Source organism: Megalops cyprinoides, chromosome 19 (assembly GCF_013368585.1).
Source record: "Megalops cyprinoides isolate fMegCyp1 chromosome 19, fMegCyp1.pri, whole genome shotgun sequence".
Lineage (NCBI taxonomy): Eukaryota > Metazoa > Chordata > Actinopteri > Elopiformes > Megalopidae > Megalops > Megalops cyprinoides.
In genome coordinates, this window is record NC_050601.1 from 17,202,987 (window position 1) to 17,229,018 (window position 26,032).

The following is a 26,032-nucleotide window of genomic DNA, read 5'->3' on the forward strand; positions in this document are numbered from 1 at the left end:
TCTGATGACTGTAGCGTGTTTGCTTTGGTCGTGTCAGTCAATACACGGCGGCAAACAGCATCAGAGTCAACAGTTTGTGTTGTTTAGCTTGCGGTTTTGGCTGTGGGAGGGATTCGTGGGTGGGCTGCTCAGTGAAAGTGCAGGCATCTTACTGTGGAGGATTTAGGTGGGACAGCAGGACAGGAAGCTCTTAAAACACTGATTTTTAGTGCGTAATTTGTCCCTGTGGCTGATCGCTTCAGATGAAGGGTGTGAGCAGAATGCTGATCTGTGTTACAAACAATCGGCACTCCCTTCTCCTGTGTCAGGAGACTTTGCCTTTCCTCATCCCTTCACACTCCCTTTCCCTCCCTCTCCCTCTCTCCCTCTCTCCCTGTCTCTCCCTTCCTCCTTTTCCTCTCTCTCTCTCTCTCTCTCTCTCTCTCTCACTCCCACTCCCTTTTTCCCCTCACACTCCTTTTCTCACTCTCCCCCTCCCTCTCTCTTTTGCGCAGCCTCGTAGCAGAGGGAGGTGATGCTGACAGAGATGGCCTGAAGAGGGCGATAGAGCAGGGCCTCTGGCTTTGTGGCCACTTTACCCAGCAGCCTCCTGTCTGCCCATGGCTGCTGCATTCTGGTGTCCGTGGACTGCCTCCCTCTTTGTTACCCTGACAGCAACCCAACAGTGTTTTTTCCTCTCCTCCTTGGGTGAATGATGAGTTTCAGCATAACAGTGCAGTGCATTGTGGGAATCTGTTCCCAGAAGGCCAACACCCAGTGAGATTTGGTAGTGTGTCGGATGCACCTGTGTCTCACTGTCCCCATGGATTTTTGTCTGACTGAGCTAATTGACCGACAAATAACCCTGTAGAGAGTCCTAATGAGCCCAGTGGGGGCAGTCATGTTACACAGATTATGTCTGTTGAGCACATATATGCTGTACGTCTGGTTTGGTAAAATGGGCATAAAGTGAGATGGCAGTCATGGCATTCAAAGATCCTCGGGCAGTCTGTACACAGCAAATATATTGCAGCAACCTCTTCTTTCATCTGTGAAAAGGGCCAAACTATTTATCACAGGGGCAGAATTGTCTGTCTGTAATGCATCTCATGAAAATCAAAAAGTAATTTAACTTTCCAGGTGACAATAAAACATTCCTTTCCCAGTTCATCTTTTTCAAGCTGAAACCTTGCTGCTGATGATGATATAACCAGTCTGTATCTCAAGACTGGTAAAGGATTAAAAGACACAGAGAAAGATTATTTTTTAACCCATGGGGATCACAGTATGCATGCTGAACTTTTAGTTCCTAGAACTCCTATGCTTTAGAGGCTGGTGTACAGGGAAGTGGAATCTAGCTTGTATAAGCCCTGCTGTGCCCTTTTTGTATTCTAATCGTGCTCTGCCAGCCCTGGACCTGCGGTTCCAGTAGCCTCTGTTTGATGTACAGGATTTGGGAGCGAGTAATCGAAGAGAAGTATATTGATGCTATTGGCACCTGCGCCAAATCGCTAGCGAAGCGTAACTGTGGTTATTACCCTGATTGGGTGCGTGTCCTTGGCTCTCGTCCTGGCACTTGATCAGGGTGAGCGTGACCTGATGGGATTGAGAGTGACGTGCCACTCTCGCAGAACAAATAAATAAGACCGTTGCTCTCCCTGGCCATCTCGATGGCTCTTACTTAGGCAGAGAGCTGAACATCTGTTTATTTTGAGGTACAGGGCAGTTTTTCCTCCATGTATATCTGGGGACGTTTAGTTCTGTATGGCTCACGTGCAATAAAAGCTCATTTTTAATGTATGGCTAATTGGATAAATAAAGGATTTCTGAAGTTCGGTAGTGTCCTATGTCTATGGGACTTTTTGCTGCTGGCATTTTTCTTTATGGAGAATCAAGTTACGATAGGCAGCCATTGGTTTGTTTGATGCCTGAACCAATGCAAATTTAGTACTCATTTAGTGGTGTTTAATTTGGGGATCTCGTACACATCATTGGCTGCAGTCACTTTAATAACTGGTCCATTCTCATGTCTGCACAGTCAGTTTTGTAGTACTACATCCAGTGCAGGCTGCAGCAGTCTGCCGCATGCGCAACATCTTTGTGAAATGAATGTTGCCCTGACAGAGGTCTAATCAGATGTCAGCCAGAACAAAGTCTGGTGCCTAATTTGTTTGCCAGTGTAATTGTCTGTTTTTTTGAAGATGGCCTCATTTTTTCATTGTCTGTTTAAACAGCCAGACAGATTGATTGAAGCACCCCTCTTTACAGGACATACTTGGTTGCAGAAAAATGACTTCTCTTTGCTCTGTCAAAACACAGCTGTTGGGGGTTTTAGCGGGTGAAAGGTACAAGAAACATAAAATTACCCTGACTTACTGCAAACCCATCATGTAACCTAATTTTTTATGAAGTGTCAGATGTTTCACAAAAACAGACTTGCGCAGAGCTTGTTATTGATGTCCTCCCCTTTCCCTCCAGTGTAACATACTAGACTCTTCAGCACAATGAATACATTACAAAACTTTTATCTGTGTGAGCTGTAGATTATTTGTCTGTGTCTGCAGGCTGTTGTTTATTTACATGCTTTATTCCTTGTAGGAATTCCGTGTAGGGAAAGGCATGGCTTTTCATCTGCCACTGAACAGGCCAAATTTGATTTGGCTGTGGATGCTGTAATTTTGTTTCAGTTAGAAAAAATACTTTGTGCTACATCTGAGAATAACATATGGAAAATGCCATGTGCCTCTTGTTTCACAGGGAGGGAAATGACCACTCTTCTTTACATTGCTTGAGAGACACTGGTATGAATTGGAACACAGACATTTGCCAGAACTCTACCAGGTCAGAGTACAAGAAGGCAATTGAAACACCATGCTGTACAAAAGTATCTGTTGAACATTGCACCAGAGGGACCATATGGAAAAACAGACTCTGCTCCACAATATTTGAACTGAGCTTCTTTGACGGATACTAAACACGGATTGACAAGGTATTTATAGAAATGAAATGGATTCTGTGGAGGAGATTAAGTCAGTCTCCCTTGTTGATTCTGCAGCTGTACAGTAATCTTTGTTAGGGGTTAACCCTCCAGGAAGAAGATAAAACCCTTTCAGATTACAGGATGGAATGGTGTTTTAGAACTTTGCAATTACATCATGCCTTCCGCTGCTCAAGTCCCATCTCCTCCTGATTACACAGTAATATGGACTGGGTCTCACGGAATGGCACAAAATGAGGATCTGACTTTGGCTCCTGAAAGCTTGTATTGTGATTTGCACTGATTGTGGCATGTGTGTTTAGGCTTCAAGGTCTTTTATAACTGACTCTTGTCTTGTTTCTTGGTTCACCCCCACCCCTGTCTTGTTTCTTGGTTCACCCCCACCGCCACCACCACCACCACCACCAAAGCGTATCGTATTCGAAACGTATGTTTTTGGCCTTTGGCTTGTGTGTGTGGATTCTGACACAAGCTTAACTCCTCCTGGCCGGTTCACCAAATCACTCACTGCTTGAGAATAGCCGTGCCTGTTGCATTATCTCTGTCACAGATCCCTAAAACGAGGAGGGGCGACTTATGATAAAACTATCATGTTTTCAAGAGGGTTTACAGTGGTGGAAGGGCGTGAGACCTTGAAACAGTATACTTAAGAATAGACAGAAAAGTGGGACTTTAATAAAACAGGAAATATAGCTTTGTTAGAGGATTGATTTTTAAGTTCTGTAAAGGCCAGGCAGAACTAATCAATTGTCATTCACAAATTATTCCTCTATTTCTGACCATGCAAGATTTAGTGTCCTGTTGTTGGCAAGCTGAAGGAATATACGCAAATCAGAAAGATGAAGTGAAAATGAGCTTTAGAAGGGTAAATGCATATGGAGGTTATGCTCTAGTCTTTTAAGCAGTAAACTTGCCCTGTAAGACACTTGCTGTATGGAAAACACATTACAATAAAGCTGGCAGTGTTCATGAAGTTCACAGCCGTTGAACTTTTTTTTAGTTTCTGAAGCATCCATCTCAGCATCGAGGCCTTTGTTCTCAGTGGAGTACCAAGAAGTAGCACTGAAATCTGGCCCAAACCACTCCTCTGACGTAGAAAAATCAACAGCTGCTTCTATTCTGTTTTAGAGCTCTTGCGCAGGTCTGATACTGGTCTGCTTTGCTTTTATCTCCCTGCCTTAAAAGCCTCGGTCTGCATCAGAAGCCTCAGTTCGATAGGATGCTGCCCACAAGACCAAGTCACCGAGGCAGATGTGTTCCGATGCGCTCGTGTGGGCTGTCAACATCAGAGGCAAGTTAGATGGCTCTCTGAAATGCAGCTAAGGTCACAAAGTTTCCACAGATCTTCTCTCACCACAGGAGTGGGAGAAACACAAGACCCTCTGAAGAAGAGCTTCATTTCATTTTACTCCAGCACAAGCAGAGAGAAGCAGGTCTCCTCTCAGACTTCTGCACAAGCACCTCCATTTACCTTGCCTCATGAGGGTACATGCGGTTAAACGGCATGCTGTGGCTCTTGTCTTGATGCACGCTGGTTCTGGCTACGGGTTCCCAAAACCTGGCTCTGAAACCCAGGTGTTACAGTGGAACACAGGGGATTACGAACCCCCAAACTATAGAATGCTTTGTCTGGGGAAGTGATTGACACTGTTGTCACCTGTTGGTGCACTTTGCAGTTTTACAGCCTGATTGAACACATAGAGGTTACAGAGGCATTGACACAATCTGTAAGCTTTGCAAGCTTTGCTATAATATGTTTTTAAAACAAATATCGTGGCTATGGGTTGACTCTATGGGATGCGTGATTGACAGTGGCGAATATATTCTTGGGGCGACCTGTTGGCCTAAACTCTGGGTAGTGGGCCAGCTGGCCATTGATGGTCATATGTGATTTCTCAGACTTTTAGGCCTAATTAAGGAAGAGGTTTTAGAGCCAGAGCTGGGGATAGGGTTAGACCTGCAGTTTTGCCTGTGGTTGCATTTTGGCGACAGGTTAGGGTCGGCTTTATTGTCACTGTTTCGACTCCTCTATGGGAGGAGCCATTTACATTTGGAGGTCCCTTTTAAATTCCTTGCAGATTTGATAACTGCAAATTCAGCACACATGATCCTGAAACATGCAACATATGTTAGTTTTATATGCTCAGCTACTGTGATGTTTGAAATGGAAATACCACTGATGTCTATGGGAGAAGTTATTTATAGTTGGAGGTCCCGTCTGAATTCCTTCACATGTCAGAGTACAATATATTTGTTTTGTAAGATTGGATATCATGGTTTTTGAGACATAAATTTCATGGAGATCTATGCGAGGATTATACAATATATTATACTTTCTGAGGCAACATTTTAAGCAAAAATTCTGGCTGGGATAGAAGCTTGTATGCAGTTTCTGGGTGAATAAATCAGAAAGGGGCTTAATAGGGGTTTGTCAGTACCAGCCCTTCTGTGACCGACCTCTGTAACACAAACTTGTCCTTTTTGGAAAAACAAATTTCGATTGACAGCATCTTCATTTTAGACACTGTTCTTAAAATACCTTTGACAAGAACTGTAAATGAATGATATTTTGTATCTATTTTTTAATATCTATTTTGTGTTCTTTGCTGGCGCTTCCACAAGATCTTTGGCAATGTAGACATTGGGATAGTCTGCTAAAGACTATGTGGGGGACATGCGGGGCAGTGTCATGTCGGTAATGAAGCAGATCATCTGAACAGCATCACTTTGTGATATTCTTGAGACGTTTTACAGAGAAGAGAAGAGTTCAAGACTACAGCTCTGGGTATCTGTTTTGTATGCAGTACACTGAGTAGAACACAACACTCATTGGACAAATTGTTGGATGCAGAATATTATTTTTTCCCTATCCCTAAGATTTTTGACTGGTTTTCTACACCTCCTGATCATTTCCTCATTAGCAAGTCACTTGCTATGCTGATGGACATTATGCTCATGTCCTTCCGTTAAGCTGGACGCTGCACACAGCCCTTCCGTCATTGTTGGGAGCATATGTTTATGTAGGGATAATGTGAGCCTGCAGCCTGCTAATCAGGGATTAATGCAGACTTTAATACATTTGCTAATTTTCCTTGTCAGTCCAGTCACGTGCAGTGTTTACATGACCCCTTTTAAAGTGCCAGTGTTCTACCAGAGCTAAGCATTCCTGCACTTCTTACAGTGAAGCTAATCCCAGTTTTGAATTTTGAAACACATTTGTCATTTGAGGTCACACTACCTAGCAAATTTGCTTACCTGCTTGGTGTTATACCACAGTGTTATTACACTGATAGACATGCTTGCATGAATACTCTTGAAGGTTGCAGTTGAAGGCAACACTCAAGCGATGATGACCTGAATAGGGAAATAAGGTGTGGGTTGGGGGAGTGCTGTCATCCCTGAATGTCAGCTGGAGCACATCTTTAGCCCATAGTGCTTGAAGAAGGGAACCTCTGTTTGTTGACACCCACAGAAGAAGCTATAAGTAGCAAGGTTTAGGGGAGTGTCAGGGCTCGGTGATGGACCACTTCACACTCCACTTTTACCAGAGTGTGTGGAGTGGCTGAGAGGAAAACAAGCCTGTCTGTTCCAGGAGGCTGAACTAGAAAGTATTATCTTGTCCCAGTTAGACATATTTTTGTTTTATTCCCTGCTGACAATAATTTCTTTCTGTACTTCCATCCTTCCATACATCTCTTAGTCTGTTGCACAGATTTGATGATTCAACTTGATGCAAATGTTCTTCAGGTTACTTTTGCTTTTTAGTTCACATGGGCAGTGCTTCCACAATTCACGTGACAATTTCTTTACATAATAGAGTTCCGTGTAAGGTATCCATCATCTGAATGTGTGAACATATATTTGCCATACTTGCATCCTTCATTTGCTCTGTATTGCATATTTGGTTCTTTATTATATTATAAATTTCACAACCCTAGTTCATATTGTATACTTATCAGTAGTCCACCCACTAAGGAGAGCCAGGTATCTAATATACCCAGTCAGGCAGCTGTTGGGGTTGGAGGACACATCAGATGGTGAAACAGTCCACTCTTTGATGTGTGTAAAGCTCTGTCTAGCCATTTCTGCTGTTAGTACACCCGCTTAAGTTGCTTTGAGTCACCGCTTTTATTGTCTGTGTAGCTCCATGTGAAACAGAGAAAGGAAATACTGGGAAAGTACCTCACTTTTTTTTTTTATCACAGGTGCAACTCAGCCCATTTTGAAAAAAGCATACCTGTGTTGGACCTAATGAGCATTTTTTTAGGTCGTCAAACATGTGTTGATTTATCATGTGAGAGCTGTGATGCAAAGCCAGGAAGAATACCAAAATTAAGAACAGGCCATAGATCGATCAAGTCGCCGGGGTGAAAGGTTGGTGCAAGAGAAGGAGAGCACAGTTTGAAAAATTATTAATACGTGGTCTGTAAGGTGAAGCATATGGGGAATTGTGGTGGTTCTGTTCTACCTCTATGTCTCTATGTCAACTTCCACAGTGACCTTCCATGTGCTGAGACTGTCCTTTGGTTTGAGGATGGCTGCTTTGGAAAAAATCTCTAGATCACAAAGAGCCTTAGCAAAGAGCCTTTAGCTAGGCAGTTTTGTCTGTAAGGAAGTAATGTTCCTGTCTCCATATCCACCAAGTTACATGTAGAGCTGACATTGCTGTCCTCAGGCAGATCTGAGTAACTTATACAAGGCCTTGTGTGTGACATACTTCTTGCAATATTATAGTCTTAAAAAATGTCTCGGTGAGGGTTTGTGCTGTCACCATAAATACAGTCCCCAACATATCTTAAAGACCTTCTTGAAGGTTTGGTAGTGGAGTTTGGGAAATGGTTAATCAGAAATCTTGTGACTGATACCGAGAGGTACAAACCATATAGAGAAGAGGTGAGTACCCTTAGTACGCAACTTTACGAATCTCTTTGTTGCTACCTAATGATGTGGTTGTCTGTTTCTTTTTGCTCTGTTTGTGCATTTGTTGTTGTGCTTTCCAATACTGAACACTCAGCAGACAGTAATCAGCGGTTATTCACAGAAAGTGCTTGACTCTTACCCCTGTATATCGTTTATACTTCTTTTGCCACTCATAGAACAGCCTGCGCATCTCCACTACTTTGACTGATTATGTTTGAAGGCTGTAGCTTGTACTGTGTCATTTGTCTGTATCACAATAATAACCCATCACTATTTTGTGATTATTGCAATTCTGCCTGTGTATGCAGTTCTACTTTTAAAAATAAAACCGAGCTGAATGCGAAAAAGACACTTTCTTGGTAGCGTGATGTATTTCTTCTATTTATGCACTATTTCTATGCTAGTCATTACTTTGACTGAGGTCTAGACACAAATGCAGCAATTTCCACTTCCGTTTCCACAAGCCTGTGATTCATACCACATGTAGTTTGACCCCCCCTTTCATATATCTGGCATAATGCTGCAGTTGTCACAGCAAATTTCAAAGCATATTAATATTTTTTTCCATATTCCAAAAGAGTCTGAATAACCCAGCCGAGTGACAGGAGTGATGCCTCCAGCTGCCGGTCAGTATTGACTGTGTGGCAAGAAAACACTGTATTTATGGTGGGCTGGGGAGAATGAGTGTTTTGCTGTTAATACTAGTTTCCAATGACAGAAGGAGTAAGAGAGTGCGGCTTTGTGTCACATCAAGTACACCAAGAACTGATGTAATCATAATTCAATAATCTATACGTGATAATGATTCAGAATGATACTCAGTTTAAGGTCTATCATACATGGGTCAATCCAACTCAAAAAACACATCTCAGGACTTTCTGCCACTCAAGAGGGTGCAAACTGATGAAAGAGGTGTTCCCCAACTGTGCTTTTTGGTGAAAATTGTATTGGGTGCATGGAAAAAAGTAAGTTAGTTTTGACCACGTCAGGCATCCCTTCTTCTGATGTTTTCTGTAAAAATGATGCCAAAGTAAGTTTTAAGTTTTGTGGTGTCATTCTTTGATGATCTCCATTTATGTTGTAACCAGGTTTGTCCACTTGGTGGTGCTGTCTGGAGTTGGTCATTTGAAAGACCAAATAAACTTTAATTGTAATTCTCTTGACAGGAAAAAAATAACCATCAAAGTTTTTGGCCTAAACAATCTGCTTTGTCTTTAGAATTTAATTTTAGGAGTACAGCTCCATATTACTGTCTGCCAAATTAAATGATATGCTGTTCAATTAAATATTAAATAATGGGGTTTAGAGGCTTAAATCGACTTTTTTTGTTGCTGATATGGATTCCTTGGGCCTTTAAATATTAATAGAATCAAGGCAAGTCCAAATCTGAGTCATAGTTTTGAAGTAATTGATTTTTACAGGAACCATCAGAAACAAAGATGGCTGGCTTGGTCAAAATTAAATAACTTTTATCCATGCAACCATTCAACATTTTCACAAAAAAAAAATGGGAGGCAGCTTTATACCATTTGTTACAATGGCAGCAAAGTTCTGAGATGGTTGGTGTCATAACCTCTTTTCCTTAGATCATTTGAGATGGAATGAGTCATGTATTTATTGCTCTTTTTCATTGACAGCATCTGTGTGGGGAGCTGTTTTCAGCAATGCTACTATGAGAACATTGTGGCATATCCACCAGTGTTAGATGCGTTTTAAGAATGTCTGAATGGACAAGCATGCATAATTAAAGATCTCCCAAATTATGCAGTGCATTAGATCATCATTACTTCCAAGGTTAGATTTTATGGGCCTATTTGCTATCAGAATAAATGCACAAGAATATTTTTCCCCTTGTGGGATAATTAGAAGCAAAATGGCTTCAGTGCGTTTCTTAAACCGCTGCCAAAGAGCTCTCTCTGCTGCGGATTGGTGGCCTGCTGTGGGATCTGTGCAGTAACAGCCGTATGAGAGGCATCTTCATTTCTGCTTCCCCGCTCGTTGCTGGCACAATACATTACATTGCAATATAATTATAATGTAATGTAATGTAATGTATGGTACAAAGAAGGAGAATGACCAGCACCTCTCAGTCTGTAGCCAAACACAGGGCCTTCAGTAAACCCTGGCACTGCCCCACTGCAGTGTGAGCAGTGCTGTACTGCAGGGGGCCCTGGAATCAACTCATACACTAGCCTCATTCACATATACAGGCAAACTGCGCTTCAGCACATGCTGTGGGCGTCAGGTGCATTGTGCATTAAATCAAATGAAATCATTTCAGTTCGTGCAGGGAGCTGTCGGATATTAAGCTGTTTGACAGCTATTGTTTGCGTTGCTCCAATTTTATATCACGCCTTTCAGACTGGTACAGGCGCATGCCTCTGCGAGGTGTTTGAGCTGGAATCATCAACCACTCTGCCCCTTTCACTGTTTTTTATTTGTGGTATATACTTTTTGCAATCAATATGGCATTGAAATGAGAAATGTCCTGTTGGTCCTCAGCATGATTCGGATACCGTAGTCTAATTGAGGGCTCTTCCAGACAGCCTGATCTGTAGATGGGGCTTTACCACCGCTTTCTAATTGGTTTTAACAGACACAGTGTTCCCTGGTAATTAGTCCAGTTTGATTCCAATGATTCCAGTATCTACAGCGAAGTTTTTCTAAAGAGCATCACATGAAGAATGAGCGGATGCACTTTGATTCTGCAGTCAGGATTTCTCAGCATTCTTTAATGTCACACCTTTTCACCTCGCACCCGCACACCTAAGCGTGATAGGGAGCTGAGAGGCATCAGCACATTTCTGACCTAACGGATCGAATCGGCCGTGACGCAGCCTCGTGCCCGAAACGGGAGGGTGCAGCAGTGCCGGCGTGGGCGGGGGTGGATTCATTCACTAGCACGTCTCCCAGAAGACTCTCTCAGATGCACCATCAAATGCACATTAACGGCATTGTTCTGCTGGAGTCGGTATTATGTGGATAGCTGACTCGCAGTATTCACTGTCACCCCCACACCACTACCCAAAAGAAGGGTCTTGTGGGTTCACAATGTGACTGCAGGGAAAATTTCCCACACATATGCATATGAATTCTGCTGGGTAACTTGGACAGAGACTGGACTGGACTGGGCTACTGGGGTTAGACAAGGATGAGAGAGGGGCATGTTTGTTCACAGCCAAGCATGGATTGAAAGGCTATAGAGCCAGAATCTTGTGCTTTCGGGCAGTTTCAATGCAAGCGTTCCACCAGAGGACAGACTGGCAGTTCAAACAACAGAAGCTCAATGCAAATGTGCTTTCCTTCCAAGTTTATTACCTGGCATTTATTGCCCTGAGTTAAGTGACCTTCTCCTGTGTGTTAGACATCTCTTTACAGTACATTTTATTAGTACCCTTCAAACATGAACCTGCTACAGCCCTTATGAGCTCATTCTTTTTGTTCTGACAGGGGACTGTGTAGTGAAGATAGGTGAGTAGAACAGATTAAAATTTTCAATTTCTGTGCTTTGCTGTTAAATGAATGGCATAATGTTACCTTTTAATTTATTCAACCACACACATACTGTTATGTACATACAGTGTTTATCTCTGTATATACGCATGTGTGTGTAACTGTGCATACAACTGCGTGTAAGACTATTTGTGAACGTCTCTCTAAATAAATATGGTGATATCTCTACTTTTCTTTCCTCTGTGTCTCTGTGTTCTCTGAGTGTGTCACGGCAGGCTGTGATGATGGCTTCAGCTCTGTGCCCTTAGCAGCCTGCCAGCCCTGTCCCTGTGGCCGCTGGTGGGGCTGCAGTGTACTTGTTCCTGAAAGTGACCGCGCCCACATACTGTCATCACTCACGCTGCCATTATTCATTGCGCCACATAAGCAAAAACTGAGAAGCAATTTGTAATCAGTGTGGTGATCTTATTGTCTGGTGACTCATGTTGTTATTGCACTAGTGAAAATACAGGGCTCTGGCATTCATCTGAAGCTGACTTAAGTATGGAACCAGGCGACCAGTTCAGAAAGGGGCTACAGTACTTGAAGATAGAGGTGCTACTTGTGAAAGTTTTGACTATGGAATTAGACCCTGTGTAATTGCAATTTGTTGTAGAGTTGTGTATGCATAATCAAATGAGGCCAACTCCACTATTTCTCTGTCGTTTGTTACACCATAGCCAAAGGCACTGTCAGTGGGGATTTCCTCAGAGGAAGAAGTGGTCTTTGTGTGGATAGGCTTGAGCATATGTTACCCTTTCTTTCCTCTTTGTACCACTTCTGCCGTATAGTTTTCTTTACTGCAGTCACTGCAGTACCTGTAAGTGTTACAGCAGTAGCATGACTTGAACGGTGTCTGTCTAATTGAAACCATTCACTGTTAAGTGGGCTAGAAACTATGGGCTGTGAATGCACACATCAAAGTGGAGAGCAGTGAAATGAGTCAGCTAGTCCATGACTTGTTGCTGCATCTAGATGTCCTCCTCTACCAGTACCTAACAACATTTCTTGTTACCAAGGTTACTGTGGAACTTTGCACAAGCCCAGCCGTGGCCCCCAGGCTGAAAGGATTATATTTCTGTCATTGGAGCGTGTGATCTGTGAGATGGAGAAGCCGGTGAGCGAACCTGACAGCAGTCCTGTTTTAGCCAGTTATGTTTTGCCTGACTGGATTAAATCACTTATGTCATGATCCTTACCAGACCTCGTTTAAAACAAACACAGAATGGTAATAAATTGCGTCTCTCTTAATTTCCCCTTTCCTCCCCCCCTTTGCTGTAGCTGCTGCAGTTTGATTTATTATTTTAGAAGGTTCCTTTTTTAAGGGTAATATAGACAGAACGTGTTGTTTTAAATGAGGTGTTGTCTCGGTTGTAAAACCGCACTGTGTGCCAGGTGCCCTTTGCTGTGATCAGGCTTCTGGCAAAGGGTTGCTACATAAAAGCTATTCTCAGGATGAAACAATATTTGTTGGATTAAGTTGAGGAACTAGTCTGTAGTAGGTTGACCACCAGAGAGCTGTAGTTGAAGTAGTAGCTTTCATTGGCTAATTATCTGAACAAAAAAAAACAAAAGGAGTAGCAAAATACAACACCGTGACCTCTGGATTCTAAAAGAAGATCGTCTTTGAAATGCTCGCAAAACAAAGCCCGCTTTTGAAGATATCTGTCCTTTGATCACGGCCTCTCCACAAGTCGATATCAGAAACGCGCCATAAATCAGAGAGCCCCTTGTTGAAAATAACCGGAACATACTGCGCCCTGCCCCAGGACAGGAGCCTGGATTTATGGCTCTACACAAAAATGTCATGAGAAAAAACAGCAGAAAACTTCTCTTGATTAATTAATCCAAATTTGGGCAGGAATTAAATTTGGGTTGGGTTAGGTCGAATCCCTGATTAACTGTCAAAAGACAAACATGATATAGACAGATACTGTGATGACCAGACCGCAGCTGGCCTTGAGATGAGTTGATCTGCTTCTGAATGGGAATGGTCCAGGTCAGGCAAAGACCATGGTTGTTTCCTTATTGATGGTGGTGAACATCATATGTATGAAATAATGTGACAGAATTGCTTCCTTAGGAGGTTAGGTCCAAACTGAAAATGTCTGTGTATAAATCTAATCTCAGTTCCAGTGGTTTTTAGGAGCTCCTCAACAAAAATGGCTGTTTCACTGATTTGCTGCTGGCATGGATGCATCTTCATCACTTGTGGTAAAGTCTCTTCATCAGGGGGTTGCTGACCCAGAACTGGCGATGTGATGTATAGTGACGGCTCCTCACATAGTAGGAGATCCTCTCTCTGTCCCTCCAGCCCTGTGGCCTTTGTTCTTAACCAATGACTGTGAACTTCAAGTGAAACTACTTCACCTCCCTTACAGGGGTTACATTTGGCTAAGTGCACCCATGGAGAAGTCTTCTCAATAATGAATGCTAATTGCTCTTTATTAGACAAATGGACTTAGATGCCAAGTTTCATCAAATGCTTTTAAGTCAGTCTGTCGGCTGAGCCTTTAATGTCAATAACACACCACTTTGTTTATTCATTGGAAGTTGAGAGTGGACACGCAAGACACGCTTGTATACGCACATACAATTATAACCGACCTCTCCTAAAGGTGAAATCTTGTGGGGAAAACTTTAGTCTATTCAAAAGACTCCACACTCCAGTTTACTATTGACTGGAAGGTGTTTTTCACTGTGTTCTGAGAGACCAGCCCTCAGAAGAGGAAAGGCAAGGCTCGACATGTGGTACCCCTTCCATCTCTGCCCTCAGCCACAGCCGGCCGCTTTACAACAATTGCATTTATTGTAAATTAGGTCTGAACTCAATCATGAGTCTGGGGCCCTCGTACAGAAGCGCTTTTCCACCTGGAGCATATTTCAGGCACTCGAGGTTTATTTGATCTTGTTTGTTTGACCTCTCCGTTGACGCTGAGAGCCAGAACGTGACGTGAGCACTGATCTCAGGTGGCAGGTTGCAGCTTCACTGCCTTGCCATCCATAGGTTATCGACATCCAGGTCCACAGTGACCTATGACTGTCATTCGCTTCAGCAAGTCCAACTGTATTGACGCTACAGCGGCGGTCACTTACAGGCCAGCCTTGTTCACCGTCGGGATTTCTCTATCCACAGATGAAACGGGCTGACCCCGAGGCTCGCTGTGAAACATATCAGGCAAATCAGATGAATTATTAATTTGGAAATTTTATTCCCTTTGTTTTTCCTCCCTTTCCTTTTATCTTCCTTTTTTCCTCCCCTCCCTGTCCCCCTCCTACCCTTGCGTTGTCTCTGCACAGCTCTGGCTGTTCTCCTCACTCAGAGCCAGTGGGTTACTGTGCTCTTCCACTGCGTTAGCCCAGAGCCTCTGCCATCTCATGAAGCTCCTCTTGGCAGAGTGATTTAAGTCTGTCTCCATTCATGTACAGAGCACCAGCTGCTCAAGCTGAGGTGGATTGTAAGATAGGGCCTGTTTTGCGTTCTTTGTGCTCATGTAGTTGTAGTGGTACTGTCATCATCACGAGCCACAGACCCTCATCAGAAATGTGTGTGGTGCAGCCGCTGAGTTGTACAAGTTCTGTATGTGGCTGAGTCCTGTCTTCCAATTGGCCATCATGCCCATGACTCGCCCAGAGAATCCTAATTCGTGTCCACTTACACTGGGATTTCTCTCACTTTTGTGAATTAAGTAAAATTTGTTAAAGGATAGAAACAATATCAAGAAACAACAGTAGTTTGCAAGACAGCTCTAATCCCGATATAATAGTAAGGTTGTATAGTATAGAGTGATAGTTATAGTAGGGTAGTAAGTAGTAGTCTGCTACCATTTTGATGTGATATAACCAATGCAGGCCATTCTGGGATTTATGAAAACACACTTACTCCTATGAGATGGTAGAAACAGCTTGATTTAAAAACAGTTAAAAATATGTTCAGATCAAATAGGGCTGTCATTTGTAAACTTTCTGTCTTAATTTGTAAATCATGAGCTTATCTAAAAAGGAAACAGAGATGACTTGAACTTTTAACATTAACGCGACTGTTGCATGTCATTTCAGAAATCCTGATGTGTACGTACACCCCGAAGAGGATTTGTACTCACGAGCCAGACATTGTTTTGTCCTGAAATAGTCTCTGAAAAAGTCCTCAGTTTCAGGATCTGAGCTAGCCGCTGGCTGTTGTCTCCTGTCTGTGGGCGCAGTACACTGTCTTTTTTGCGGTGTCAAGCGTCATGACTTCGGAAGTGTATTAGCTGTTTCTGTCCATTCTTATACAAACCATCTCTCCTGGTGGGTCATTTCCTGTTAGGTCCTAGTTTTCCTCCTCATTCACCAGATGTCTCCTCGGCAGTAATACTAAACATATGGCCGCTTGCTGCTTCAGTTGGCGGCAGGAGAAGGCAGCAGCAGTGCTTAGTGAACGGGCGGGGTGAACGGGCCTGGCACGGCACACACTGGGCAGGGTCGGCGTGGCAGGCCAGTGCTCTGCGTGGAGGAGATCACAATGTAAAGGAGGGCACCTGCAGGTGACAACGATCTCAGTGGGTTTTCGGACAGTAAGGCGAAGCCTTCTGCTCGTCGGCGTGGATACTGTCACTGACTGACCCTCGTTAGCGTGGCCGCGTGCGGCTCCTGCCTCTCCCCTCGCTCTGTTCCCTGACCGCGCATACTCACCTTTTGGAGGAGCCGAGAAAATGGCTGCCAAGCTGCGCTGTCCTCAGTGTGAAGAGAACTGAACATCTTGGATATCAGGTGACTCAGGAGGGGCTGAATGGAGGTTGTACACCCACTGGAGTTTATGTCACCCCCCACATAAGCACCTATTAAGGCCATGATTTCACCGCTGTGACAGCGAGGACTGTGGGGAAGAAAGCTGATGGCAACAAAGCAGACATGTTGTCGCCAGCATGGCAGCAGCTGATGACGCTCAAGGCGATCAGATGGATTCCAATGCTCTTTTGATTTGCATATCCGCTCGACAGTGAACCAGTCACGCGCATGTAATCCATCAAGTATTCCTGTGAGGTATTGTAGAGTACTAAGTGGCACTGTGTACGGCCATACCACTGCCCAATCTTGTCTGAACTCAGAAGCTAAGCATGGTTGGGCCTGGTTAGTACTTGGATGGGAGGCCGCCTGGGAATACCAGGTGCTGTAAACTTTTCAGGTTGCACAAGTTAACTTGGGGTAGGTCTTGAATAGTGTTATACTCACACTCACTGGTCTGGGAGTGTTGTTAGCCTGGTCTGACACTGTTGCTCATTCAAATTGAATGGATACACTTATGTTCTATTGTGCTGGAAGTCACTCTGGATAAGAGCATCTGCTAAATGAATATAATGTACTGTAATGAATGAGGGTTTTTGTAAGTGTGGCCAGGCATAATCTCCCCAAATGGCTTTGTGTGTCTCAGCTCAGAGCCTCACCTGGTCTGTGAGCTAGACTTGATTGCCACTGACAGATTAGAATGGGATTGTGGTTACTTTCTGACCCCAGCTGCAGTGAGAAGGTGTTCCGCCATTCATATCAATGTCAAGGTAGGGTGGTCATTCTTGTGGACATTCCAGACCAATTAATAGTGCTTCAGAAGTGTGCTAACACTCTCCTGTAACAAACCAAAATACTTTGGTTAACCATAGTCTCACTTTAACTTCAGTGAAGTTGTGAAGACACTTAGTGGGGTGTCAGCGTATTAATCAACCATAATATTTTTCTTCTTTTTCATAATTACGTATTTTGTATTTATTTGCATTTTTTATATTCAGTTTGCTCATACTTAATAAACTGCTGGTACTATTTGGATCTGTGTCATATCTACATTTTAGCAAGGGTTCTATTGTACTGACTAGAAAAGTTATATAATTTTGGTGAATTATTATCAAATTAGCACCATTAATATTATATTGACCAAGCCGCGCTACAGGGAAAATACTCATTTGTTAGACTCCTCTATGCACAAGCAGCGGGGAGAAGCTTGTGTCATAACCGCTGGGCTCTGCCAGGCAGCTCCTGCACACTGTACCTTCCGCACCTATTCCACGCCTCTTTCAAAAATGGCAGCGACAATTTGTGAGACTGCTTTGTAACCGGAGAGCAGCTGAGGACACTCTGCCTCACCCCACAAAAGATGGATTAGCTCATCATTCTCCACAGAATTCCCCGCTCAAAATATAGAGCTAAATGGCTTCAAGCTCAACAAGCTCCACTTTTATCTGATGTTAATAACAGTGGGAGCAGTCCTGTAGCCACCTCACACTTGATAGTGGATTACCATAAATGGTACTCCATCCTTGTAGGCAGGCAAATGCCACAGTTAGCTTTGAGGCAAATATGTTTTCATTCTTTTAAAACATGAAATGGACACGAGGAGGAGTAAGGTAATAGGTTTTCATAAAGATTTAGTTGTGACTCTATTGCTGTAACATATATACTTCTATAGATTTATATTGTTCTTTCCTAGTCTCCACAGAGCATAGTTTAAGTTTTAGCATACATTATTAAATGCATTAGACCAAAGAGGTTTATAGACCCCTTGGTTGCACTCTGTTTAAACTCTCCGGCAGTATGTGTATGGAAAACGCTTTTAAATTTTTCAACATTCCTGAGACTACAGCAGCTTTTCTCCTAGACAGCGGTTGTGGTTTTGAAAATGGTGTCCTATGATTCTATGCCTTTGTGCTTGTGTATTGTACTTGCAAGCACAAAGGCACAGTAACAGTTTGTGGTGCTCCCCCATATGCTGTATGTACTGTGTAGTTTTTGTTTCTTTGGTGGGGTGTCTTTGTTTTGCATAAACATCCGTCAAAATGGTGATAAGCCACTGTAATACAAAAATTAAAAACACTTTCAACCAAAAGTTCAAGCCAATCACTCCTTTTGCAGCGGAGATATTGGGGTTATTATGGCCATTAATACAGTAGGAAAGGATGAGTGACTTTAGTAGCTGTGCTTCAATGTGAATTGCGATGAGCTAAACATAAACCAGTATCTCTTTTTTTAAATAATGCATCTGCTCTGATAGTTTGAAAGGAGTTATTGCATTCATTTGACTTGGAAAGTTATGGAATAGTGAGAGAGGTTTGCATGAGCAGAGTGTGAACCCTGTATTTACACCCTTAGTCAGACAGTAGCTTGTACTTCCACTTTGCTTTTTTTAGGGGATTGCGGCAGTCATTGTATGAAGCCGTACTTGCATGACTTGCTTGAAACAAAAAAACAAAACAAAACAAAACCAGTGCTTTAAAAGTTGCCAAGTGCTGTTAAGGCTTGTTGGAGCAGCCAGCACACGCCCTCTGCTGCTGAAGGAGAGCAACTCTAGACTTCCTGATTATTCGTTATGTGGATCCATAATGTAGTAACCAGAGGGTTTTTTTTTTATTTGTCTTGGAAGGCATTGTACATGCTCAGTCATTGTCCTTCCATTATGCTGGACCCGCTCTTCTCATGTGTGTGGCTTCATTTCAGGCTGGCTGAGGGTCCACCATCAGTGTGAGTACAGCAGCCATTGAAGCCGGACACCTGCGTGGACATGAGGCGTCCAGTGGGAGCAGAGCATTATCTGGCCTTCAGCTACAATTTACAGTGGCCGTTGTATGCAGCAGTGAGCTCCGGCTATAATTAAGCTGCAGGTTTGGTGAAGCAGTTGAACCTTAGCAGCACTCGGTGAGGGGGGGAAATAATATCAAAACAAACATAAACAAATAATACCCAGAATCCTCCTGGCGACTGCCTGTACTGCAGACCCCGGGGGGACAGCTCTAGTGGGCTGAGGACAGGCAGCCGAGTCGCTGAAACCGCCGTCTGGGTAATTGGATTCCTCTGTGGAGCCTGGCTGCCTGCCTCCGCAGTGGCACCTCTGTGTGGACGGTTTTGGTGGCGGTGGGGCTGCTTTGCCCAGGATCGAGCTGGTAGGGAGAGAGGCAGAGATTGATTTGCAGTCCCAGGCTTCTCCAAGCCCCTGACGGCTGCAAAGTGGATGAAGTACCCCTGTCACTGTGGGGCTGTGTGTTGCAACATTTGGGGAAACTGAGTTGCGCAGGGCAATATGAGTGATCCCAGTAAGGTTCTGCTGTATATTTCTTAATACATGAAATGTTTATTACATGTACAGTATCTGTACAGTACAGACAGTTCCTGCTTTCAAGACATTATGTATTCCTGGAAAACTGAAAGGTTTTGAAAGGTCAAAAATTGAATCCTCTTTTCCCATAGATATGTTGTTCTAAGCAGAGATTACATTCAGCCATATGGGCTAGAAAATGAACTCTCATAAGAAAGGCTGGCTATAAGATTTAGGGTTTGGAGTGGTTGAGCCGTTGAGCCCTACGCCCCGGTTCAAGACTATCTTCTGCCAACGGGAGACCACTGCAGCAGTAAACATTGCCTTGGTTCCGCTTGGATAGTCTGGCTGGGGTTCCCTCATCCCTGTACTCCATTGGCACCCTACGACTCGTTGGGTGCCTGTGAGCTGCTTGGATGATGTTACAGTAGCATCCATCCTCCAATGACTGCCCACTTCACTGTGGTGCACTGGAAGCACTTGTATGTAGAAAAGCCACCTTGGCCTGTGGATGTTTGAAACGCGTTTCCCTTGCCCTGCACTCCCACACAAGTGCAGAGGAGGTAGTGGTGAGATTAGCTGAGGTAGTGCAACTGGTGGTTGCCATGGCTGGGTGATTTAGGAATCCCCCCCAAACTATAGAATTTATCCCCATATACATAACATGAATAATCCATAAATATTTGTACTGAAATATACTTACACTTGAGGTGCAGTATAAATATTCAGTATTTTGCTGTCTGGCAGTTTGGGAATGACAGGACAGAGTAAGGAAGGATGCAAATCATATAATTAGCAATTTTATGTGTGTGTGCACACACGTATATAAAATCACACTGGTGCAGAACCATAACTGGCAGTGAAATATGAGCTTTGCGGTATGAGGAGAAGACCGTGTCTGTGTGTGTATGAGAGGAGAAGTGAAACAGAAACCCATCTCCCCGTCTGCAGAGTGTACTGTAAGCTCCAGCCCCACGTCTCCACCCAGCCTCCTCTCAGACCTCCTTTTCTGCAGATCTTAAGAATAACAGTGTCAGTACTTCTCTTCCCCAGGCGGGATTACCAGGGAAAGCGGGCCCCACTCCTGCTGAACAATGCAGGCTGTTCAGCTACAGAGAATGCTCAGACTCTGTGAAAGAGTTAATCAAGCCCCTTGGACGACCCAAGGTTAGGCTGGCTCCAGGTCGGGCTTTTATGTATTGTTCAGGCCTAACAAACACCCCTGCCTCTCCGGTCGCTCCGCTGAGAAGCGGGGACCTGTTCAAGTTGGGACGGGGGTCCCGGCGGCCTGCTCTGAGCCTCGCACCGATCCGCTCCGGGCCTCGCGCCGACCCGCTCCGGGCCTCGCGCCGACCCGCTCCGGGCCTCGCGCCGACACCAGAGGCAGACTTGTTTTCGGAGCACAAAGCACCCGCTGTCGGCCCCCTCAGCTTCGTGCACTCGGAACCCACCCAGACGTGTGCGCATGCAAGCTCCTGCCATCCGCGTCTTTCATCGTTGTTCTGTCAAGCTGTTCGGGTGGGCAGGGAAAGCCGGCTGTGCGTGCCGCCGACCCGTCAGGGGCCACCTGAAACCCCCCCCCTTGAGCCCGTGGTGAGGAAGGGGGGGTCAGAGCAATTAGCAGGTCGCTATCAGCATACAAACCCTGCACTTGCAAATGCAATATAATACTTTGTATGACTGTCTTTGCCATGTATCTTCTGGAAGGTCTCTGCTGTACATTTCTAGTGTGTACTTCCTGGTATGTTGTTGATTTTGTTGCCCTCTGAATGTGGCCGTTCCTCAGCTGTAGGGCTTTCTTGGCTGGGTATGTGTATTCACATTTAAAGGAGCTGGAACCTGAGATGGATAGTGACAGATAAAGCCCTCTCTGCTATCGCCTGTCAGCAGGACACTAAGGACATCAAAAAGGCCATTGTGTGTAGTTAATCAGATGGATTACATGATCACCAGGTGTGGCATGTGACCAGGGCATGTGTCTGTCTGGTCTGAATGAGAGCGTGGCCGTGTCTGACGGGCTAGCTGGGGAAATGAAAGCGTTTCTCCTCTGTCACTGGGCTGGGTGAGCTGTGTCACAGGTTGGCCAGTTTAGCCTCTCCTCCCCGCTCCCGTTCTTGGTGGCAGCAGCCCTTCCGGTGTGCACTTCCGTCCCGATGGAGTCACACCATCCTGGCTATTAGGTAAAAATAGCGTTTACCCATTATCAGGTGATTTAACAGTGGAGGTTGTTAACGGAGGTAATTATCGCTCCCATACATAATCATGACTCACAACATGATGCACGACGCCTCAACGGATCAAAATTCTGCCTCTGTGTTCTGCTCCCTCAGCTCCCAGTGACGGTCTCGCAGAGCGCACGCCACGTCACCAAGGCGCCCGCTCTTCCTGCTAAACGGACGCCGTCGCGACGGCGGTCCATTCCACCCGCGCGGGGCATGCTCTGCAGTGCAGCTGCGCTCCTGTTTGCATTGCTCTACGCTGGGCTCACCTGCGCGCCGATGAGAGAGGGAGAGACGGGGGGCAGCGCTCAGCCCCGCAGCGGTGCTCTTCCACGCTCGCGCGCATCCCAACACCAGAGGCTTCCTCCTGCGGTTGCCATGGCGGTCGCCTCCGCCTGGACACAACCCTTTGTCCAGGCCAGGAACCAGGAGAAAATACAGAGGGGTGCAATTGCAATCCGAAACGAAAAAAAGTCATATCTTAAAAAAATTCTGTGTAGACATTGGGGTGGAAGGACACCGCTGGGGGTGCACCCCTAAGCACTCCCATAGTGCTGGGCCTGCCTTTGTCACTGAATTCTTCATTCCAGTATGGGCCCCACTGCACTGTAGGTATTATTTACAGCGCTGTGCTGTCTGGGTGTGAATGTACACAGGAGATAGGGAAGAATTATTGCCCTTTTTTGTTTTTTTAGAAAGAGAATCTGTTTGAAGCAATATGAGACAGTTGCCCCTTGGCGCCCGGCAGATCCGCGTTTTCATGCTGTCCTGTTGTACGCCATCGCCTTAATTGAAAGACGGCTCCGAAGGCGTTGTCAACATGCCCTCCGCAATGACGGGCCGGCCCCGCCGTAACAAAAAAGGCCTCGATGTCCTCACGCTTCCTCCCGGTGTGTTAGCGCCGTCATTACCATACAAGGTCAGGCCCGGGCGACGCTCCTGTGCGGCGCTCCTAGTTTATTAATTATGCTGTGTCACGCTCCATTGGAGAGCAGATGGCCGAGCCTTTCTGTTAGAGGCGGCGTGAAATCATTTTAATAGGAGCGCGCACGCGGGGCGCAGCACCGCACGGCCGGGGTCGTCAGGGGGGTGGCGCATCGGGATGCGGAGCGTGATGCCACACTCCCTTTCTTCCCCTTCTGATCCTCGTTTTATTCCCAGCGCCCGATTTGATGCACAGGCGTTCATTAGCATTTTGATGTGAAACGCCTCTGGTCCTGCAAACTGTGGTCGTTGATTTGTTTATCCCCTCTAAATCTTCCCTCCTCACTGATTTTTTTCTTTTATTTGAGCACCTTCAGCTGAAACCCATTCTGATTTAGTTTGCTTCGCAGGGCTGTATAGATCCAGCTGACATTATATGGGCCAAACCTTCTAACATAAACAAATCTGTTATTACTCCTAGGTTCACCCCTGTTGCAGATTGGTGGGAAATAATCAGCAAAGTACTAAACTATGAGCTGTGTGGACTATAGTTGCTTCATGAATGGTTGTCTAATTTGAACCCGTTTAAGATTGGCTCAGTTTTGGATTTTTCAGTCTGCCATTAATTACACAACTCACTCTGTGAAGTGGGGCTTTATGAGCAAGTTGTGGTATGGAGAATGGACAGGGACCTACCGTATACAGACGGGAGATGGGGGAAGAGCTAATGACTGCCCATGTGGCATGTACCAGTCCAGATTCCAACCAGTTCCATAAAAGCAAACCAGCAGCCTGACCCTGACCCCCTATCCCACTGCCCACTGCCATACTCATAACTGGAATCTCATCCTCAGGGTCTGTGATATGACAAAGAAGAGCAGCAGCCCTGAATTTCTGAACTGGCTGCACTATTGGGTCAGAAAGAGTGACATCACTTGGCCTCACCTTGGAGGCCGTGCTCCTCTCGCTTCCTGCCCCCTTTAGTGGGGTTGGTTTGGCATCTGACAGGCAACATGAGCTGTCAGAATGCAGAGGTTACAGGAGAGTGTCAAAGCAGCACAAGAGGCAATGGATATGCATAGGCAGATTTTTAAGGCTTGCACTTTACAAACAATGGTTTCACTGCCCCTAAAACAAAGGATGTTGGTTTGGCTTTGAAGTGCATAAAAGTTCTGTGCTGCTGACAATCCATCTGGCTGGCTGGGGGTGCTCTGTTCTGATGTGTCATATTTTCCATGTTCCCACTGAAACACAGCTCTCAGTTAAGGATCACGAGGCTTGCTTCAAATTCCTGTGTTCTGCATTTTCATGTCACACAGGCTGAATAAAAACAATCTACATGCATGCCATATGATATATGCATCCCCATGATCCTGTTGCTAACAGAACAACACCGTAGCTGTAAGAAAGTGCTTTCATTTTTATTCTCTGCTCATATAAGGAAACACTGTACAAGGGTCGTTGATCAGAAGTGGCAGTTGCTGATTAAAATGTCCGAGTGCCTTGACATGAAATTAACTATTTTGTTTGGGCTGCTAATGAGAGAGCCTGGAATCACTGAAACCCAGGCTTGGGGTATGATCAGGTGTGTTTGTTATCTGGCCTACATCTTAACGCAGCGTTGGGTTTGAATTTTCTCGAGTCGGATTAAACATGCTTGGCTCAGATGGGTCTGAGGATTTCGTTTCATGTGCCGACGGAGGGTACAAAGGGAGAGCAGGTTTGAACCTGATAGCTAGATTACAGTAAATGTTAGCGGTAAAGATGTAGTGAGCAACAAAGAGTGATTTGAATCTCTCAGAACAGCATGGGTAGAGAATATTTACTTCCATCATTACATCGGTATCCATCCCCAGTTACCAATAGCTGTAACAGTTTATTAGACGCCCAGTAGCACTCATTGTGTAAAAAGAATGTGGAACGGAGCTCATGTATTAGAACTACAGGTTCATTCTCCAGTGTTTCCTGTACTGGGAAAGATATCAGATTGCAGCTGATAGCTGTAAGATGCCCTATATAGTCTGGCAGCACTGCTTGACAAAATTCAGTGACATTGAAGAATGTCCATGGTTGTTTTTACCATGTGTGCAAAAAAAACAAAAAAAATCAACATGGGCAAAGTGTGGTTACATTTCTATTTCCTCTCCTATTGATTTTTCTAAAAAGCTTTACAGGCAAGCTTGTTGAAGAATTGACTGGCAGGTGGCCTTGCCTTTAATTAACAGTGATGGGATACAGACAGAAAGCCTTGGAGACGTAGTTATTGGGGACTGGGGCAAAGGGCATTGGTTTGAAGCAATGTTGTCATGCCATGCAGCCAGACAGAACCATCTTATTTTGTTTTTTCCACAGACACAGCTGATTGACAGCTGATGCACATTGACCGCTCTTAGTTGCGGGTTGCCTAGCGACAGCCCTGGGCACACATTCAGAAGCTCTGTGCTGTGAGACCGGCTCCCTGGTTGGTCTGGTCATTGAGTTGCTGCACGATGAGGTCAGAATGATGTTGCTGAAGTGTGTCTGGCTATTAAGCCCTCTGCACTTGCCCTGGTCAGCAGTCATCTTATGAATGAGGTTAATTTGATGTTTTAATCCTGTCAGCTTGAACAGTTACACTCTTCTCTTTTAAACTAGGTCAAATGACACTACTGCCCAGTTACCCAGCACTGAATTGCTGTACTTGGAGTTGAGGGCAGTAGTTATATATTTGTGCACATTTATGCAAGTGTTCTTTAAAACATTTCAGCTTTGCGCAGAGATTTGTATGAATTGAGAAAAACACATTTACTCATTTGTATAAATCAGTTTTATAAATTGGGTAGTTTGTAGTTGCTGTGCTGTTTGTTTATTTCCCTTGAGAGCTGTGTTAGTCAAACTGATGGTGTCTCATTCATCAAATGTTCCTCAGAATTATAGCCTACTGAATTTATGTATCGGAAGAAAATGTTGAACTGGGAGTTTGAAGAACTGGGTGTTGGAGAACTAAAATTGAAATTAGAAGCCATTGTTTCTTTCATAATTGAGAGGAATTGCATCACTTGAACAGCGGGGGTGGCGTGGATGCAGTCAGCAGCTAATTAACGACCTGCTCTTAAAAAAGCTGCATATGTAACGGCCTCAGTCATGTGATGGGGGACCCGAGGCATAATGTAACCCTGAAACCCGTGGCTTTGAAAGGCTGCCCTCATCACAGAGCCAGTGGTCGACTGTGCGTGTAAGTGCTATGGAAACCTGAAAAGACTGCATGGGTGGGTGGGTCCATGTGAAATTAGGACTGTGGTCTGCTGTTACTGGGACTGTTAACTGCTGCTGTCTCTTTGCAGTGTTCCCTAAGACACCTTCCAGCTTGTGTTTTCTGACCACTTCAACAGCACATCCACACACTGTTTCTTCTGTTTCACAGAATGCAGGCATTTCCTAAAAGGAAAGTGCACTTCCTAC

The 26,032-nt window shown here is 44.7% G+C and overlaps 1 protein-coding gene and 1 pseudogene across 3 annotated transcripts in view; both read left to right on the forward strand.

The window, feature by feature from the left end:
- The window catches only part of LOC118794865 (protein TANC2-like), a 134,567-nt gene that overhangs the window by 10,646 nt on the left and 97,889 nt on the right, over positions 1-26,032 (forward strand). The window lies entirely within an intron of this gene.
- On the forward strand, positions 16,440-16,550 carry LOC118795219 (annotated as a pseudogene).